This window comes from Phyllobates terribilis, unplaced genomic scaffold (genome assembly GCF_046119375.1).
Source record: "Phyllobates terribilis strain yellow unplaced genomic scaffold, ASM4611937v1 Scaffold_5__5_contigs__length_657084704, whole genome shotgun sequence".
Classification (NCBI taxonomy): domain Eukaryota; kingdom Metazoa; phylum Chordata; class Amphibia; order Anura; family Dendrobatidae; genus Phyllobates; species Phyllobates terribilis.
Window position 1 is genome coordinate 99,901,635 of NW_027362765.1, and position 17,074 is coordinate 99,918,708.

The 17,074-nt window shown below is 42.6% G+C and overlaps 5 non-coding genes and 1 pseudogene across 5 annotated transcripts; all 6 read left to right on the top strand.

Annotated features, from left to right (window-relative positions):
- The first annotated feature begins 4,239 nt into the window (after positions 1-4,239).
- Positions 4,240-4,434, top strand: LOC141150522 (U2 spliceosomal RNA). The gene has a single exon (XR_012246704.1). It is a non-coding gene; the product is annotated as a U2 spliceosomal RNA (small nuclear RNA).
- Positions 4,435-5,542: 1,108 nt separating this feature from the next.
- Positions 5,543-5,733, top strand: LOC141149442 (U2 spliceosomal RNA). Its single transcript, XR_012245739.1, has one exon. It is a non-coding gene; the product is annotated as a U2 spliceosomal RNA (small nuclear RNA).
- A 1,108-nt stretch (positions 5,734-6,841) lies between these two features.
- On the top strand, positions 6,842-7,032 carry LOC141149443 (U2 spliceosomal RNA). The gene has a single exon (XR_012245740.1). It is a non-coding gene; the product is annotated as a U2 spliceosomal RNA (small nuclear RNA).
- Positions 7,033-9,881: 2,849 nt separating this feature from the next.
- On the top strand, positions 9,882-10,062 carry LOC141150792 (U2 spliceosomal RNA; annotated as a pseudogene).
- A 1,105-nt stretch (positions 10,063-11,167) lies between these two features.
- LOC141149741 (U2 spliceosomal RNA) lies at positions 11,168-11,358 on the top strand. Its single transcript, XR_012246027.1, has one exon. It is a non-coding gene; the product is annotated as a U2 spliceosomal RNA (small nuclear RNA).
- A 1,109-nt stretch (positions 11,359-12,467) lies between these two features.
- Positions 12,468-12,658, top strand: LOC141273935 (U2 spliceosomal RNA). The gene has a single exon (XR_012322235.1). It is a non-coding gene; the product is annotated as a U2 spliceosomal RNA (small nuclear RNA).
- Positions 12,659-17,074: the final 4,416 nt, after the last annotated feature.

Sequence of the window (17,074 nt, forward strand, 5' to 3'; positions counted from 1 at the left end):
CAATCAGACCACCCCTCAGGAGGAGGAACAGCAACCTGGAGCCTCGGGAGGTGATAAGGGCGCTTCGACTAGTAACAATCCCTCCGAGTCAATGACAGGTAACTCACAGGAGCCCAGGAGCTGGCTGAAAGACCATAAGGAGGCTGAAAGGAAGGCTGAGAAAGATCATAAAGGGGCGGTCGGTAAGGCCAAAAAAGAGCGCCAAAAGGCTGACACCGAGCCCAAAATTCCCACTGGGTCTCACGAGAGCGAGGGCGGTACGTGGCATTTGGTGAGGTCTCATAATAAGAAAAAGAATGGTTCCATGGAGGTGGCTAATAGGGAGGAGATGGATACATCCCCTCACGGGGGTGTAGACTCTGGAATCCCGAGGTCCCGGGGCTCTGCTGCCCCAGGTGGGGCCCTGAACCTGGCTGCCTCCGGGGACTCTGAGGCTCCGCCATGTGCGCAGCCTGCACCTGTGTTACGACCCTCTGCGGGTCAGCAGGGGAGTGCGGAGCCTCTCGGAGACCCACCTGACGAGGACCTAAATGGTCAGCCTATGGAGACCCAGTGTAACCTTTCTCTCAATATCCTTCCGAGCTACACCCCAGTAGCGTCGGGTCTTAATTTAAGTGAATGTTCCTTCTCCGATGATGAAGACTCTTTGATAACGGTGGATTCAGAAGAGGGCGTTGGTGAAAGTCCAAGTGGTCTGATCCGTCCATCGGATAGGTAAAGTCCAGTTTTTGTTTCTTCCTAACCATTTGTTATGATGGCTGACATTAGTGGTGTTTCCCTCAATGTGAGAGGCATAGGATCCAAGACCAGAAGAGCTACTGTTTTACATTTTTTAACCTGTTTTACAGCTTCTGTTTTCTTTTTACAAGAATGTCATAGCCCTCATAAGATTTCTTACAAAAAATATAAGGAAGAGTGGAAACATGGTCCATCGGTCTGGTCTGGATCAAATGCAACCGGATCAGCCGGGGTAGCTATACTTTTTAAGGGAAATGTGTCTATTGATTTTATCCAAGATATTTTACCGGGTCGTATTCTTTTAGTTAAGGCTTTTATTGATGGGACAAGATGGCAGTTTTTAAATTTTTATGGGTCACCTGATAAAAATGAAAGGGCTGATATGCTGGAAATTTTACCTTTATTTATTAACATTTCTGAACCTTTTATCCTGGCAGGTGATTTTAATTGTAGTTTAAAAGGCGAAAGCCGACGCTCCGGTTCCGTGAGTAGAAATTATGACAAAACGTCTGGAATGTTAAGCAATATTATAAATGATTGTAAATTAACTGATGTGTATAAAGAATGTAACAAGGATAGCCCGATAGACGCTGGTTTCACCTGGAGCAATTCTACATGTAGCTCCAGGATAGATTTTGTTTTAGGTTCAGAAGAAATACTGCCAGTGAAATGTGAAGTTTTAACTAATATTCTCTCAGATCACAAGGTTTTATCTTTTAGAGTGAGGATTAATGGAAAGAAGAAATGTGGTAAGAAATCTTGGAAATTTAATGTGTCCCTTTTAAAAGATCCACAAATTTTATCGGATTTTATTGAGTTTTATGTAAACTGTAGAAAAAGGAAAAACCCCAATATTTCTTTTAGCTCCTGGTTTGATAGAATGAAAATAAGCATTAAAGATTTCTTTATTAAGAAAAGCATACAAAAAGCTAAAGAAAAGTTTGAGATCTATAATTTTCTTAATATCAGGTTACAGACATTGTACAAATTCAAAGACAATGGTCTGGATGTAGGTAATGATATATTGAGTCTTAAAGGAGAAATTTCAAAGTGGTTGGAACAAAAAGGAAAAGAACTGATTTTTCGTTCAAAGGTAAAACACGTAGAAGAGGATGAGACTTGTTCCAGGTATTTTTTTAAGAAAAACAAACAGGCGAAAACAATAATTGATAACATAGATGGAGATAATAATATCAACGTTATATTGGATAAGGTAAATGTCTATTTTAATGATCTTTTTAATGTAAAAACTGTAGACCATGATTTAATACACACTTTCCTGGGGGAGATCAAGTCCACCCTAGATGCTGATGCCCAAAGTTTTTTATCCCAACCTCTATGTGAGGAAGAGATTTTAGAAACCATGAAGAGTTTTAAAAATGGTAAAGTGCCTGGCCCTGATGGTATCCCCATAGAGTTTTATATAAGTTTTTATGATATTTTAAAAGATGATTTGTTTAATTTGTTTTCCGAAGTTTTTAATAATAAGGTTTTACTCAACTCATGGAAGAAAGGTGAGGTATCACTACTATACAAAAAAGGTGACAAAACGGATCTTAAAAACTGGAGGCCGATAACTCTTTTAAATAGTGATTACAAAATTATGGCTAAGATCTGTGCAAATCAGTTGAAAAAGGTGATACATAAAGTAATTCATGCAAATCAGGTATGCGGGGTACCTGGGTGTAGTATCTGGGACAATTTAAACCTGGTGAAAGATTGTATTGAAGATGTAAAAACCAGAAAGACAAAGATGTCAATCCTAGCGGTGGATTTTGAGAAAGCTTTTGACCGCATGTCTCATTTTTATCTTTTTAAAGTTTTAGAAAAAATGGGCATTCCGGGTGGGTTTTTATTGTCTCTTAAAGCTTTTTATAATGATTGTACGAGTAAGATTTTAGTTAATGGTTTTAAAACAAAAGAGGTAGTTTTAAAATCAGGGGTGAAGCAGGGTTGCCCTTTGTCCCCCCTGCTTTTTACATGTGCTATAGAACCCCTTTTATGTACAATACGCCGGGATAAGCAAATATGTGGAGTACCCTTACCCGGAGGGAACGGTCTACAAGTTAAAGTTGTAAGCTATATGGATGATGTAGCAGTGTTTGGATGTGATGTACCTTCAATACAAAAAACGATAAGCCAAATTCAGTCTTTTTGTACAGTTTCCGGTTTTAAAATTAATCTTACTAAATGTAATATTTTAAATGTCGGGGGGATGAGTTTACATGATGTACCAATTGCAGTTACAGATTCCATTACTATTTTAGGTGTTTCTTTTAATGAATCTAATAATGGTTTTAATAGCTGGGATGCGGCAGCACAGAAAATTAATCAGAAAATCTGCATGTGGAATATGAGAAAGCTGTCAATGGAAGGTAAAGTTCTGATTGTAAAAATGGTGATATTACCTATCCTGTTATATCTTAGTTTGGTGTTCCCCCCTCCTACAAATTTGTTGAAACGAATTACAAAAGTATGTTTTACCTTTTTTTGGGGCTCAAAAATGGAGAAACTCAAAAGAGAAATTGTGACAAAGCCAAAGGTTAAAGGTGGGAAAGATTTCCCTGTTTTAGATAAGTTTCTTTTAATACATTTTTTCTGTTTCTGTTTTAAAACCCTTTTTAAAGATAATTACCTTTCCTATTTTATGCGTTTTAACACTGGTTTTCTCATGAGAAGGTTTGGTTGGTTTGAAACAGTTTTATCCTCTCCTTATGCTTTTAACCTACCTGCACATTATGAGATTTTAAAGAAAATTATTCTTGATTTTAATTTGAATAAGAAACAGACAGGGGATCTATGTAACAGCAAGACACTACTCAAACAAATTAGTACTGATGTGACGTTGTGTGATATTGAACGTTATGATGATGACAAAACTGTACACATATGGAAAATGATTAATGCCCCTTATCTTTTTAATGTACAGAAAGACATGTCTTGGAGCTGCGCACACCACTGTCTTCCTTGCCGGGCATTCCAGTACAGAAGAGGTTTTGTGAGGTCTGCCATCTGCCCAAGAGAAGGTTGTCAAGAAGAAGAGACAGTGAAGCATCTTTTATGGACTTGTGATTTTGCTAAAGAGTTCTGGAGAAGACTAATTCCCCTGCTGGAGAAAATGGTGGACCTCAAGGACTTTAATTTTGCATCAGTGTTATATGGTCTTCTGGAATGCCCAACAATGGACCAAAAAATAATGGCGTGGAAGATAGTGAATTGTGCCAAGATAGCGCTCTGGAATGCTAGAAATATTGCTGTTTTTAAACATGAAATGTTACCAGTAGATGATGTTTTAGCCTTTTGTAAAAGTGAAATGTACATATACTATTTATTGGACAGGAAAAAGAATGTAACGTTGGCAGGCAAATGGCTTTTTAACCTATGGAATATTTGAAGTCTTGTAAAATTTGCTGTGATGGAATTTTTATTTTTCTTTGAAGTCCCGAAAGTGTAATGTGGATGTAATGGTTTTATTTCTGTAATTTGTTAAATTTTAAATAAACGGTTTTTATCCCCATGTGGGGGATAGCCAAGTTAAAAAAATCTGTTCTTATCAGTTTAATATCTGATACGTCCCCTATCTGGGGACCATATATTAAATGGATTTTTAGAACAGGGAGACGGAAAAAGAGCTTGCTCTGTCCACTCCACACATTGACCTGGTATTGCAGTATCTCCAGGACCGGTGCACCCCTTCTTTAATGCAGTTTCTAAAATCAGAAAGAATTGAATTCAATGTTTTTTGTTCATTTTGCTTGTTTGTCGGATTTTGGGATGTACTCTTTGGCTTTGCTTTTCTTCTCCTCATTGGATTTTTCATGCTCAAAGTTGCAGAAGCCAGATGACAAGCTCATTTTGGTTCAACTTCAGCAACTGTGCATTGCATTGCCATGTAATGTAATGCAATGCTATCTATCTAGCTCTCCCTCTTTACTTCCTTTTGGATAAACAGACATCTTAGGCAAGCATTTTGGAGCTTTCACCTAAATAACTACAGGTGGTGAGATAAGCTGCACAATATAATTGACCTTTCAGTATATTGTTGCACACACACCATCTATTTAGCAAATGCCCTTGTTATCAACAGCAGCCTTTTAAACTCACCTGAGCTAACAGGTATGTGCGCTGGTTACTCAGCTGCGCTTAAAATTTCTTTTTTGGTTTGCTACAATGCCTTTTCTGAAACGTTGTCTCCCTCTGCTGGAACACTGACTTCTTTCATTTAATGCCTGCAGACTATAAAAGAGAATCCAACCCAAAAATTTTGGTTGATTAGTCTGTGGCATTCTGTTAAACTGTTGCTTATGGTGGTCTCTGTGAGCTTCTCAGTGACATTCAGCCAGCCAGGTATCCTGCCTGCAGTAGATGGAATGTGGCAATGGAACGCTGGCTGCGCGTGTCATAATAGGCTCTGAGCCTTTATATACCTGCGCACAGCAGCAGCCACCTTCAGTCTGCTGCTGGACAGCCAGCAGCAGCAGGAAAGGTAAGTAATCAGCAGCCCTCCTGCTAAGGGTAGACAGCTGCTCGTTCCACCCCCCCCCCGCCTTAATTGGTTCTCCTCCCTTCCAACGGTGTTGAGGCGGGTGGGAGCAGCAGGGGGTGAGGGTGCTGTGTTTAAAGAGGTGGAGTTATGCAGATCTAAAACGCGTGGATTGCAGCAGCAGCAAGCCGAAAAGTGCAGGCATGTAAGGGATCTAGAGGTTGACAACATGTCTTCTTAACGGGAGTCTAGGAGCCCATCTCCACAAATGGACTTTTCAGGATCCTTGGGTGGCACCGTAGTTCGAAACCAATTCTGGTTATCGCTTCTCGGCCTTTTGGCTAAGATCAAGTGTAGTATCTGTTCTTATCAGTTTAATATCTGATACGTCCCCTATCTGGGGACCATATATTAAATGGATTTTTAGAACAGGGAGATGGAAAAAGAGCTTGCTCTGTCCACTCCACGCATTGACCTGGTATTGCAGTATCTCCAGGACCGATGCACCCCTTCTTTAATGCAGTTTCTAAAATCAGAAAGAATTGAATTCAATGTTTTTTGTTCATTTTGCTTGTTTGTCGGATTTTGGGATGTACTCTTTGGCTTTGCTTTTCTTCTCCTCATTGGATTTTTCATGTTCAAAGTTGCAGAAGCCAGATGACAAGCTCATTTTGGTTCAACTTCAGCAACTGTGCATTGCATTGCCATGTAATGTAATGCAATGCTATCTATCTAGCTCTCCCTCTTTACTTCCTTTTGGATAAACAGACATATTAGGCAAGCATTTTGGAGCTTTCACCTAAATAACTACAGGTGGTGAGATAAGCTGCACAATATAATTGACCTTTCAGTATATTGTTGCACACACACCATCTATTTAGCAAATGCCCTTGTTATCAACAGCAGCCTTTTAAACTCACCTGAGCTAACAGGTATGTGTGCTGGTTACTCTGCTGCGCTTAAAATTTCTTTTTTGGTTTGCTACAATGCCTTTTCTGAAACGTTGTCTCCCTCTGCTGGAACACTGACTTCTTTCATTTAATGCCTGCAGACTATAAAAGAGAACCCAACCCAAAAAGTTTGGTTGATTAGTCTGTGGCATTCTGTTAAACTGTTGCTTATGGCGGTCTCTGTGAGCTTCTCAGTGACATACAGCCAGCCAGGTATCCTGCCTGCAGTAGATGGAATGTGGCAATGGAACGCTGGCTGCGCGTGTCATAATAGGCTCTGAGCCTTTATATACCTGCGCACAGCAGCAGCCACCTTCAGTCTGCTGCTGGACAGCCAGCAGCAGCAGGAAAGGTAAGTAATCAGCAGCCCTCCTGCTAAGGGTAGACAGCTGCTCGTTCCACCCCCCCCCCGCCTTAATTGGTTCTCCTCCCTTCCAACGGTGTTGAGGCGGGTGGGAGCAGCAGGGGGTGAGGGTGCTGTGTTTAAAGAGGTGGAGTTATGCAGATCTAAAACGCGTGGATTGCAGCAGCAGCAAGCCGAAAAGTGCAGGCATGTAAGGGATCTAGAGGTTGACAACATGTCTTCTTAACGGGAGTCTAGGAGCCCATCTCCACAAATGGACTTTTCAGGATCCTTGGGTGGCACCGTAGTTCGAAACCAATTCTGGTTATCGCTTCTCGGCCTTTTGGCTAAGATCAAGTGTAGTATCTGTTCTTATCAGTTTAATATCTGATACGTCCCCTATCTGGGGACCATATATTAAATGGATTTTTAGAACAGGGAGATGGAAAAAGAGCTTGCTCTGTCCACTCCACGCATTGACCTGGTATTGCAGTATCTCCAGGACCGATGCACCCCTTCTTTAATGCAGTTTCTAAAATCAGAAAGAATTGAATTCAATGTTTTTTGTTCATTTTGCTTGTTTGTCGGATTTTGGGATGTACTCTTTGGCTTTGCTTTTCTTCTCCTCATTGGATTTTTCATGTTCAAAGTTGCAGAAGCCAGATGACAAGCTCATTTTGGTTCAACTTCAGCAACTGTGCATTGCATTGCCATGTAATGTAATGCAATGCTATCTATCTAGCTCTCCCTCTTTACTTCCTTTTGGATAAACAGACATATTAGGCAAGCATTTTGGAGCTTTCACCTAAATAACTACAGGTGGTGAGATAAGCTGCACAATATAATTGACCTTTCAGTATATTGTTGCACACACACCATCTATTTAGCAAATGCCCTTGTTATCAACAGCAGCCTTTTAAACTCACCTGAGCTAACAGGTATGTGTGCTGGTTACTCTGCTGCGCTTAAAATTTCTTTTTTGGTTTGCTACAATGCCTTTTCTGAAACGTTGTCTCCCTCTGCTGGAACACTGACTTCTTTCATTTAATGCCTGCAGACTATAAAAGAGAACCCAACCCAAAAAGTTTGGTTGATTAGTCTGTGGCATTCTGTTAAACTGTTGCTTATGGCGGTCTCTGTGAGCTTCTCAGTGACATACAGCCAGCCAGGTATCCTGCCTGCAGTAGATGGAATGTGGCAATGGAACGCTGGCTGCGTGTGTCATAATAGGCTCTGAGCCTTTATATACCTGCGCACAGCAGCAGCCACCTTCAGTCTGCTGCTGGACAGCCAGCAGCAGCAGGAAAGGTAAGTAATCAGCAGCCCTCCTGCTAAGGGTAGACAGCTGCTCGTTCCACCCCCCCCCCGCCTTAATTGTTTCTCCTCCCTTCCAACGGTGTTGAGGCGGGTGGGAACAGCAGGGGGTGAGGGTGCTGTGTTTAAAGAGGTGGAGTTATGCAGATCTAAAACGCGTGGATTGCAGCAGCAAGCCGAAAAGTGCAGGCATGTAAGGGATCTAGAGGTTGACAACATGTCTTCTTAACGGGAGTCCAGGAGCCCATCTCCACAAATGGACTTTTCAGGATCCTTGGGTGGCACCGTAGTTCGAAACCAATTCTGGTTATCGCTTCTCGGCCTTTTGGCTAAGATCAAGTGTAGTGATCTAGTGGTTGCTGCCTTGGTCTTGGCTGAGAGGTGCTCGGGGTACCCGGCTCCTTGGCCTGGGGGGATCGCTCTGTCTTTCAGCAGGGCTTCACCCCCCTGCTGCTATTAGGGAGTTGGATTAGTCCCCGGGCAACGGGAGGCGATCAACCTGCCCTCAGGGTTCTGAGTGGGCGAGCTTTATTTCGGTCTTCGTGGAGTTGAAGATGGAGGAACAGAATTTGCATGAAGTGCCACCTTATGCAAGGGTGAAGAATGGAGTTCGCTTTCTGTTTGAAGATCCAGGAAAGAGAGAAATTGGTTTAAGTTTCCTGGTGGAGAAGATTTTTGGACTTTTGGGAGTACAGAAGGAGCATATTCTGTCTATGTTGGAGTTTCCAAAAAGAGTTTTTTTTTATTTTATTTTCTGTTCGGAAGAGAAGTATTCGGATTTTTGGAGAAGAATGGACTTGGTGAAGGGAGACCAAATTCTGGAGGGAGTGAAGATAGTGCCACATTTTCCAAGAAGGGAAAGGTTGGTCATTGTGAGAATGTACAGTCCAGTGGTTCCAGAGGAGGAGATTATTTATTTTTTGTCCCGTTATTTTGATGAAGTCTCTGCAGCAGGGAAAATCTTTAATGACTATGGTTTTTGGACAACAAAATGGAAGTTTGTAGTGAAAGTCAAATTGGATCGGAATGGTGAGATGATGCTTCCACCCAGTCGCTTTAAGATTGGGTCTGTGAATGAGGACATGTTTTTTTCTGGGATGCCTGATTTTTGCAGATAGTGCAAACAGTATGGTCACAGGAAGGAGGAATGTTCTTTTTTTTTGGTGTTCCAGATGTGAGAAGAGAGGTCATACTCAAGAGGACTGTGAGAACAAGAAACTATGTAATTTGTGTGGGAAAGATGATCATTTGTATGAAAGTTGCCCGGAGAGAAAAAGGGAAAGAGGAAGTAAGGTAAAAGCTTTTGGTGTAGAACCTCGAGAGAAGATGATAAAATCTGGGGTAAAGGAGGGGAAAGTTGATGGGGGAGGGGTTTCTGTTGGGAAAGAGGAAGTGAAAGAGTTGGTGAGTAAGAAGAAAGGAGATGGTAGTGAATTGAAGATACAGAAGACAGAAGATGGGAAAGTAGAAGTGGATGTGGAGGAGATCATGGGGGGCTGTGAGGTTGGGGGAAAAAAAGTGGAGGTGGAGATGGAAGAAAGTATATGTCAGGCAGGATCTACAGGTACTGTTGAGCAGTTCACGTCCAGTAGTATTTGTGGGGTTCAGAAGGATGGTGTGTTAAAGAGTAAAACAGGTGAGGCCTGAGTTAGGAAGATGAGTGATGCTCATTATGAGGCTTTGTATCGTACTTTTGAGAGGGAAAAACGTTTGGGGCATCTTAGGGAAAATGTTATGTGTCGTTTAAAAGATGATAAAGACGGATTTCTTGAGCAATATCAAATGCAGTTAGGTCATAGGAAAAGGATAAGTGAAGAGTTAAGACTAAACAAGGTTAGTCATAGGACTTTGGATATAATTGGGATTATCGCCTACGATAATGGGTTCAGATATTTTACATGAGTGAGATGTTGTCTCTTATAATTTGATGTACTTCAGTATGAAGCATTTATATTTTTTTAAATTAAAAAGAGGAGAAAACCATGATGATGAGTAGTTTTTGGCAATTATTCGAAGAATATATTCGGTTTTGCTATATAAAAACTAAACCTGAATGGTTTAAAAAAAAAAAAAAAAAAAAATCTGTTCTTATCAGTTTACTATCTGATACGTCCCCTATCTGGGGACCATATATTAAATGGATTTTTAGAACAGGGAGATGGAAAAAGAGCTTGCTCTGTCCACTCCACGCATTGACCTGGTATTGCAGTATCTCCAGGACCGGTGCACCCCTTCTTTAATGCAGTTTCTAAAATCAGAAAGAATTTAATTCAATGTTTTTTGTTCATTTTGCTTGTTTGTCGGATTTTGGGATGGACTCTTTGGCTTTGCTTTTCTTCTCCTCATTGGATTTTTCATGTTCAAAGTTGCAGAAGCCAGATGACAAGCTCATTTTGGTTCAACTTCAGCAACTGTGCATTGCATTGCCATGTAATGTAATGCAATGCTATCTATCTAGCTCTCCCTCTTTACTTCCTTTTGGATAAACAGACATATTAGGCAAGCATTTTGGAGCTTTCACCTAAATAACTACAGGTGGTGAGATAAGCTGCACAATATAATTGACCTTTCAGTGTATTGTTGCACACACACCATCTATTTAGCAAATGCCCTTGTTATCAACAGCAGCCTTTTAAACTCACCTGAGCTAACAGGTATGTGCGCTGGTTACTCTGCTGCGCTTAAAATTTCTTTTTTGGTTTGCTACAATGCCTTTTCTGAAACGTTGTCTCCCTCTGCTGGAACACTGACTTCTTTCATTTAATGCCTGCAGACTATAAAAGAGAACCCAACCCAAAAAGTTTGGTTGATTAGTCTGTGGCATTCTGTTAAACTGTTGCTTATGGCGGTCTCTGTGAGCTTCTCAGTGACATTCAGCCAGCCAGGTATCCTGCCTGCAGTAGATGGAATGTGGCAATGGAACGCTGGCTGCGCGTGTCATAATAGGCTCTGAGCCTTTATATACCTGCGCACAGCAGCAGCCACCTTCAGTCTGCTGCTGGACAGCCAGCAGCAGCAGGAAAGGTAAGTAATCAGCAGCCCTCCTGCTAAGGGTAGACAGCTGCTCGTTCCACCCCCCCGCCTTAATTGGTTCTCCTCCCTTCCAACGGTGTTGAGGCGGGTGGGAACAGCAGGGGGTGAGGGTGCTGTGTTTAAAGAGGTGGAGTAATGCAGATCTAAAACACGTGGATTGCAGCAGCAGCAAGCCGAAAAGTGCAGGCATGTAAGGGATCTAGAGGTTGACAACATGTCTTCTTAACGGGAGTCCAGGAGCCCATCTCCACAAATGGACTTTTCAGGATCCTTGGGTGGCACCGTAGTTCGAAACCAATTCTGGTTATCGCTTCTCGGCCTTTTGGCTAAGATCAAGTGTAGCATCTGTTCTTATCAGTTTAATATCTGATACGTCCCCTATCTGGGGACCATATATTAAATGGATTTTTAGAACAGGGAGATGGAAAAAGAGCTTGCTCTGTCCACTCCACGCATTGACCTGGTATTGCAGTATCTCCAGGACCGGTGCACCCCTTTTTTAATGCAGTTTCTAAAATCAGAAAGAATTGAATTCAATGTTTTTTGTTCATTTTGCTTGTTTGTCGGATTTTGGGATGGACTCTTTGGCTTTGCTTTTCTTCTCCTCATTGGATTTTTCATGTTCAAAGTTGCAGAAGCCAGATGACAAGCTCATTTTGGTTCAACTTCAGCAACTGTGCATTGCATTGCCATGTAATGTAATGCAATGCTATTTATCTAGCTCTCCCTCTTTACTTTCTTTTGGATAAACAGACATATTAGGCAAGCATTTTGGAACTTTCACCTAAATAACTACAGGTGGTGAGATAAGCTGCAAAATATAATTGACCTTTCAGTATATTGTTGCACACACACCATCTATTTAGCAAATGCCCTTGTTATCAACAGCAGCCTTTTAAACTCACCTGAGCTAACAGGTATGTGCGCTGGTTACTCTGCTGTGCTTAAAATTTCTTTTTTGGTTTGCTACAATGCCTTTTCTGAAACGTTGTCTCCCTCTGCTGGAACACTGACTTCTTTCATTTAATGCCTGCAGACTATAAAAGAGAACCCAACCCAAAAAGTTTGGTTGATTAGTCTGTGGCATTCTGTTAAACTGTTGCTTATGGCGGTCTCTGTGAGCTTCTGAGTGACATTCAGCCAGCCAGGTATCCTGCCTGCAGTAGATGGAATGTGGCAATGGAACGCTGGCTGCGCGTGTCATAATAGGCTCTGAGCCTTTATATACCTGCGCACAGCAGCAGCCACCTTCAGTCTGCTGCTGGACAGCCAGCAGCAGCAGGAAAGGTAAGTAATCATCAGCCCTCCTGCTAAGGGTAGACAGCTGCTCGTTCCACCCCCCCCCCCGCCTTAATTGGTTCTCCTCCCTTCCAACGGTGTTGAGGCGGGTGGGAACAGCAGGGGGTGAGGGTGCTGTGTTTAAAGAGGTGGAGTTATGCAGATCTAAAACGCGTGGATTGCAGCAGCAGCAAGCCGAAAAGTGCAGGCATGTAAGGGATGTAGAGGTTGACAACATGTCTTCTTAACGGGAGTCCAGGAGCCCATCTCCACAAATGGACTTTTCAGGATCCTTGGGTGGCACCGTAGTTCGAAACCAATTCTGGTTATCGCTTCTCGGCCTTTTGGCTAAGATCAAGTGTAGTATCTGTTCTTATCAGTTTAATATCTGATACGTCCCCTATCTGGGGACCATATATTAAATGGATTTTTAGAACAGGGAGATGAAAAAAGAGCTTGCTCTGTCCACTCCACGCATTGACCTGGTATTGCAGTATCTCCAGGACCGGTGCACCCCTTCTTTAATGCAGTTTCTAAAATCAGAAAGAATTGAATTCAATGTTTTTTGTTCATTTTGCTTGTTTGTCGGATTTTGGGATGGACTCTTTGGCTTTGCTTTTCTTCTCCTCATTGGATTTTTCATGTTCAAAGTTGCAGAAGCCAGATGACAAGCTCATTTTGGTTCACCTTCAGCAACTGTGCATTGCATTGCCATGTAATGTAATGCAATGCTATCTATCTAGCTCTCCCTCTTTACTTCCTTTTGGATAAACAGACATATTAGGCAAGCATTTTGGAGCTTTCACCTAAATAACTACAGGTGGTGAGATAAGCTGCACAATATAATTGACCTTTCAGTATATTGTTGCACACACACCATCTATTTAGCAAATGCCCTTGTTATCAACAGCAGCCTTTTAAACTCACCTGAGCTAACAGGTATGTGCGCTGGTTACTCTGCTGCGCTTAAAATTTCTTTTTTGGTTTGCTACAATGCCTTTTCTGAAACGTTGTCTCCCTCTGCTGGAACACTGACTTCTTTCATTTAATGCCTGCAGACTATAAAAGAGAACCCAGCCCAAAAACTTTGGTTGATTAGTCTGTGGCATTCTATTAAACTGTTGCTTATGGCGGTCTCTGTGAGCTTCTCAGTGACATTCAGCCAGCCAGGTATCCTGCCTGCAGTAGATGGAATGTGGCAATGGAACGCTGGCTGCGCGTGTCATAATAGGCTCTGAGCCTTTATATACCTGCGCACAGCAGCATCCACCTTCAGTCTGCTGCTGTACAGCCAGCAGCAGCAGGAAAGGTAAGTAATCAGCAGCCCTCCTGCTAAGGGTAGACAGCTGCTCGTTCCACCCCCCCCGCCTTAATTGGTTCTCCTCCCTTCCAACGGTGTTGAGGCGGGTGGGAACAGCAGGGGTGAGGGTGCTGTGTTTAAAGAGGTGGAGTTATGCAGATCTAAAACGCGTGGATTGCAGCAGCAGCAAGCCGAAAAGTGCAGGCATGTAAGGGATCTAGAGGTTGACAACATGTCTTCTTAACGGGAGTCCAGGAGCCCATCTCCACAAATGGACTTTTCAGGATCCTTGGGTGGCACCGTAGTTCGAAACCAATTCTGGTTATCGCTTCTCGGCCTTTTGGCTAAGACCAAGTGTCTTGTCTGGGGTCCTTGAGTGTTTTCCCTTGGCCTTCCGGCATCGCCATCTTGATGGCTTAAGCCGGTTGCTGCTTTAGGGGGAGAACGAGGAGGAACGAGAGAGTGATCATAATGGGCGTGAAGATACGCTATGCTGGGACCGATGACAATCGGGTTCGCAATGCATTCCGCATTGAAGTTGATGCTGCTGTCAGAGAGCGTTTCAATCTGTCGTATATGGTGCACGAGGTGATCTTCAAAATCCTGGAAGTAACAAGAGAAAACATCGTCTGCCTGCAGGAATCCCGGAAAGAAGGACGGTATGTCTTGGTGCTGCAATCTATGGCGGCTTGCCGGAACCTATACAAGAAGTTGAGGGAGCAGGAGAAGAATCCAACCTTGGATGGTTTGACCTTTACAGTCTTGTACTCCAAAGGTGATGTTCCCCTAGTCATTTTTATGTATAATCCCTTTGTGCAAGAACATGACATTGCGGCTTTTCTTAAGAGGCATTGTGACTTTGTGAGCAACAGTCACAAAATAATGAACGAGGAGAACTTATGGACTGGCAAATACAGATATTTTGTCAGATTTGGGGAAAGTTCTTCGGAGCCTGGAGGTGTTCATTACCCTCCCCAAAGTTTCTCCATCGGGAGAGATAGGGGTATTCTCTTCTTTCCTGAAGCCCCAGTTTTTTGCAGGAAATGTAAGAAGTACGGCCACTTACAAGAGGTTTGTACTGCTGTGCCTGTTTGCTCCAAGTGCAACCAAAGTGGGCATGTTGCTAAGGACTGTACCAATCCGATTGTTTGCAATGCTTGTGGTATGGAGGGGCATGCCTTTAAGGATTGTACTCGTCGTGCGAACGAGGGCAAGGCAAGGGCATACTCTGAGGTGGTCGCGAACTCTCCGAGGCCTAGGAGTGTGGCACCTGAGGCCGCAGTTTCTTCCAGGGTGAAGGTAGTGGAACAGCGTGTGGAGACTGCTCCAGTGAGGGCGTCTGCTGACCTACTGATGGAGCCCGGGAGAGTGGAAGAGGTTCTGGCAGCTGAGATGGACATTTCTTCCTATCAGGGGGGTTTCATCGACTCCTTTTGTGAGGAACGTGAGGGAGCCTTGGAAACCCCAGGGGACCCGGCTCTCAGTTGGAGCGCTGAAAGTATGGATGAAGAGGGAGTTGGAGGTCAAGGAGACTTCACTGAGACTGGGGTGAGGTCTTCTGAGGAACCGGACCGCGCTAAGAATAAAAGGGCCCGGTTGTCTGAATCATCAAGTAGCCAATGCGTGGCAAGTCCGGTGAGTGAGCGGGATTACCCAGCGGGTTCTCTTTCTCCTGCGTCAACGGCTTACCTGGAGGAGAATTTGGAGTCCACTATCTTTCAGCTAGGCGGGAGTTCGCCAGATGACAAAGGATAAGGAAGGCGTGTTTTTTTTTTTCCTGAGACTGGTGTTTGTGGTTTTTGAGCCAAAGAATGGTCTCTAAACCAAATTGGGACATTGCGTCCCTTAATGTAAGACTTTTAAAGTCTAGAGTTAGAAGATCTGTGATTCTGGACTTCTTACATAACCATTCTTTTGATATTATGTGTCTACAGGAGTGTGGTATAGAAGAACCCCTGGAAGACGCTGATTGGCCATATGGCCAGCATATCTGGTCTGGCTCTAGTGGGAATAAAAATGATGGAGTTGGGATAGTATTAAATAATAGAAATTTTGTTTTTGAATGTTATAAGGTAATAGAAGTGGGTCGTTGCATTTCTGCAGTTGTGTGTGGGAGGGGGTGGAAAGTTAAAATTATAAATATTTATGGTCCTACAAAAAAAGAAGACAGGTTAAGTTTATTAGATAAATTATGTTTAGAATTACCTGGTAGGATCCCTGTGATAGTAACAGGTGATTTTAACTGTGTAACTGATGGGAAAGTTGATACCTCAGGAAAAAATTGGCAAACATTATTTCAGATTTTTTCTTTTTTGATGCTGCTGAGGTTTTTTTGGGGAAGCCACCACCACCAACCTATAAAGCGGACAGGGGTGGGATAACATCTAGGATTGATAGGATGTTTTTTTCTAAAAATATAATATGTGATGGTTTTTCTCAATTTCCAGTTCCTTTTTCGGACCATGTGTGCCTGAAAGGTGAGTTTAGAGGGGATTTAAGGCGGGTGCATGGGAGAGGTGTATGGAAATTGAATGTGAGTTTGCTTGAGGATGAGAGAATTGTGAATGATTTTAAGAAAAAATATAGTTGGTGTAAATCTCAAAAGAGTAAGTTTGAAAGTGTGTTGGTGTGGTGGGATTGGATGAAGCATGAAGTGCAAAAGTTTTTTCGTCGATGGGGCTATAAAAAGGCTGCCATGGTAAGGAGTCAATATAAAGATTTAATGATGAGGGTGGAATGACTGGAAAAATGAGGATGTGTGGTGTGGATGTGGATGATTTATTAAGAAGTGCGAGAGAGGATTTGAAGAGGACTTTGGAGAGGAAGGGAAGGGAAATAATTTTTAGGTCTAAGGTGGTCCATCTTGATAAAGATGAAAAGTGTTCAAGATATTTCTTTAAAAAAATAAATGGTAAGAAGGAGGGTATGGAGGAGATTTTTGATGTGGATGGTGTTTGTGTGAGTGGGAAGGATGTAATGAAGGAAGTGGTCAGGTTTTATGCTGAGTTGTTTGGCAGGAAGTGGGTGGATGAGAGTTTGAAAGAAGAAGTGCTTAAGATTTTGGATTGTAGGGTGGGTGAGGATGGATGTTCTGGTCTATGTGAGGCTGTGATTGAGGAAGAAGATAAGAAAGCGTTGTTTGGTGCAAGGAAAAATGTGACGCCTGGGAAGGATGGTTTGCCTGTGGAGCTATATGTTATGATGTGGGAAGTGATGGGTATGGATTTAGTGGAAGTGTGTCAGTTTATGTTGGAGAATGGGATGCTTGCGGGTTCAATGAAGGAGGGAGTGGTGGTCTTAATCCATAAGAAAGGGGATAAAAGGTGTTTGAGTAATTGGAGGCCAATTACGCTTCTGAACGCCGATTATAAGGTATTCAGTAAAATTTTGGCGTGTCGGATGCGTGTGGTTATAGCTGATGTGATTGGTAAAGATCAAGTGTGTGCAGTGCCTGGTAGATGTATGACAGATAAGCTGTGTCTTTTAAGAGATGTGTTGTGGGATTGTAAAGTAAGAAAGCAGAAGTGTATGGTGATGGCTGTTGACTTTGAAAAGGCGTTTGATCGTGTGTCTCATGTGTTTCTATTTGAGGTTTTGCGCAGAATGGGTTTTCCGGAGAAATTTGTACGTGCCGT